A 2,834-nucleotide genomic window follows, 5' to 3' on the forward strand; every position below is an offset into this window, starting at 1 on the left:
CCACACATGACCTGCTATCCTCTCTTGGGGACTGTTCCAATCATTTCCAACTGGCTCCAGGTTTGAAGGGCTAGCTCCCTTAAGTCTTTCCTCAATCAACTGTCAGATGGATGTCGGAAACACAAGCTACCTGGCTTTCTACTGACCTAATGGAACCCATAAGGTAAAACTGGGTCCAACCTACCTCAGTACAGGTCAAAGGTTGCTGCTACTCCATCTTCCACCTCTCCCCATAGCATACTTCATCGGTACCAAAGCTCTTGGAGGCTGGGAAATCCACTCTATTGTCAGAATGATTCTCTCAATCCTCATAAAGTGCATATAGCAGCCCGGGCCTGTAATCCCACTTGGTAAGTAGGGGAAAAGAAGAGAGATTCAAAGTCAAGTGGGAGTCCAAGTTCTATGCTCCATGAATCCCTATCCCAAAACAAAATCACAAAGCCCCTGACTTCTCTGCTCACCCAATTTTATGCCACTGAACCTTAGAATGTTGAATTCTGCCTGAAATTTTCCACACAGATACACAAGTACATGGGACAGTGTGTGTGTGTGTGTGTGTGTGTGTGTGTGTGTGTGTGTGTGTGTATGTGTGTGTATGTGTGTGTGTGTGTGTGTGTGTGTGTGTGTGTGCACGTGTGTGCACATGCCCATGTTGGTGTGCACATGTGCAGTTACCATCTCTCCATCCCCACGAGTACATTTTTTACCATTCAAATCTTTTAAGAATCATCCCTTCCAGAAGCTTCTCCGACCTTGCTATCTAATCCCTTCCCGGCAGAACTAATTTTTCATGCGGTCTTCTCTTGTACTCGTTTGGGTTTATGCTTACTTATTTGTTTCGTGTCTGCTCTAATAGCCTGTGAACTTGTTCTCCCATATTTATATTTTAGCTTCTCCCCTCTTTGTATTTTGCCTCAGTAGTTATAGCCACGAAGCAGAATATTTTGTCCTCAGTAGGAGATGGTGGGTTCTCCTGTCTCAGACTGGGCCCTTGTCTTGCCCACCCCCTCCAAGAATGATGTAGGCAGGCAGGGAGTGAACAAACAAGAGGGATTTATTTACAGGGGAGTGGCCATTGGAATATAGGATCGAGGGTCTCCACACAGGAGTGACAAGGCAGTTGATAGACCAAGACCAACCAAGCAGTTGCCAAGGGGCTCCAGGAAGCCCTTGGGATGCCAACTGAGAGCAATCCTCTGGAGACCAAATGTGTGGAAATCGGGTCTCAGGATCTCAGGAGTGACAGCGGAACAGATGGTCAGGTCAGTCTCTAGAGCGGGAGTCTAGAAGGGGTCTGTCTCCAGGGGATCTTAAGGGAAGAGGTCTGTCTCCAGGGATCTGAAGAGAAGGGGTCTGTCTCCAGGGGAGCTTAAGGGAAGAGGTCTGTCTCCAGGGGAGCTTAAGAGCAAAAGCACTTCCCTCCTTTCTTCTCCCACCACAGGTTTAACAACAGACAGCCCAGGCGCCTGAGTTGTAAAGACCTGATTGGTTGGCTGTGTGTATGCAAATAAGGCATAGAATGAAGACCAATTGGGCCAGGGATTCCAACCCCTTTCTCACCATGCAGAGAAGCAGCTAGGCTGTCAAAAGCTTACAACAGGACAGATTGCACCTGGGGTAGTGGGTGAGGGGTTCTTGATTCTGTTTCTTGCTACTGAGGATCTTCTTGTCTGTTTCTGGTTGCTGTCACCTTTGCCTGGAGTCATCCAATCATGGATGAGTGATGTCCATTGCTGGTCCTGATTATCAACCATCTCTGGAGAGTTGCTCAGCACAAGCTGTTCCCTGGTCTTTGCTTGAGCTACAGCTGCGCTGCGCCAGGGGTGATCTGAATCTTGCTGAGGACGAGGGGGGGGGGGGGTGGCGGCGCTGCTCCTACACCATCACATATACCTGCAGTCTCTTTCCCCCAAGATCCCTGAAAAGGGTTGTCACAAGTTCACAGAGAATATAAGCTGTATAGAATAAGGGAACACAATTCTGGCACATTAGAATGGGCCAGAGTCAGATAAAAATTATCTACCCAGCAATCATGACATGATGGGTACACACTAAATTTGATCTCTTTGCAAAATCTAGACTTGGCGTTGTTCACACTGAAGAACCTTGAAGTTGAAGGAAGCAAGAGCCTGATTATGCATCCATACTGCAGTATCTTCTGTCGACCCTGTCAGAACGCATCTCTCCAATTCCAGGTTGGAAGAATTCCTGTGTCCTTCTCGCCACCTGTTAGAGGGAGACATGGCTAGTCAGTAAAGGATAATGTCTAACAAAACTACTTTGCAAACAGAATTGATGTTAGAAGAAGAAATACTGGAGTCTGGAGAGATGGCTTAGTGGTTAAAAGCACTGTCTGCTCTTCCAGAGGTCCTGAATTCGGTTCCCAGCAACCATATGATGGCTCACAAGCATCTATAATGGCGTCTATTGCCCTCTTTTGGCACACAAGTGTACATGCAGATAGAGCACTCATTCATAAAATAAATAAATCTTTAAAAAAAAAAAAAGACGACGAAATATTCTTTGGTTTTTACTCAAGCTTTAAAAGACCAGATTAAACAGTGTCTTTAGCCAATGGCACGTTCTGTCAAAGAGCAAACGCATGTGACAAGTGAAGTGGACACACACAGTTCCCAAGCCTCATGCCACCCTCTTGCTCAGCCGAGCTAGCTGCAAAGGCTCCATGGAGTGTTGAAAAGCTTCTACCCACTCTTGAAAGCTGTTAGAATGGCGCTCCCTCCCCCCGCCCCAGCTCTTATCTCCATTTCATTAGCCTGGGCATAGATTGCTGCTCACACTGAAATGAAAATGAAAATTCGGATAGTGCTCCATAG

General features: G+C 46.8%; 1 long non-coding RNA gene across 2 annotated transcripts; it reads left to right on the top strand.

Annotated features, from left to right (window-relative positions):
- The first annotated feature begins 614 nt into the window (after positions 1 to 614).
- Gm36648 lies at positions 615 to 2,487 on the top strand. Of its 2 annotated transcripts, none has more exons than XR_379314.3 (3): positions 615 to 1,823; positions 2,080 to 2,195; positions 2,291 to 2,487. It is a non-coding gene; the product is annotated as a predicted gene, 36648 (long non-coding RNA). The 2 variants fall into 2 exon arrangements; XR_379315.3 differs by having other exon boundaries at positions 615 to 1,262; positions 1,442 to 2,195.
- The last annotated feature ends 347 nt before the right edge of the window (positions 2,488 to 2,834 follow it).

The sequence above is a fragment of the Mus musculus genome, chromosome 9 (assembly GCF_000001635.26).
Source record: "Mus musculus strain C57BL/6J chromosome 9, GRCm38.p6 C57BL/6J".
Classification (NCBI taxonomy): Eukaryota; Metazoa; Chordata; class Mammalia; order Rodentia; family Muridae; genus Mus; species Mus musculus.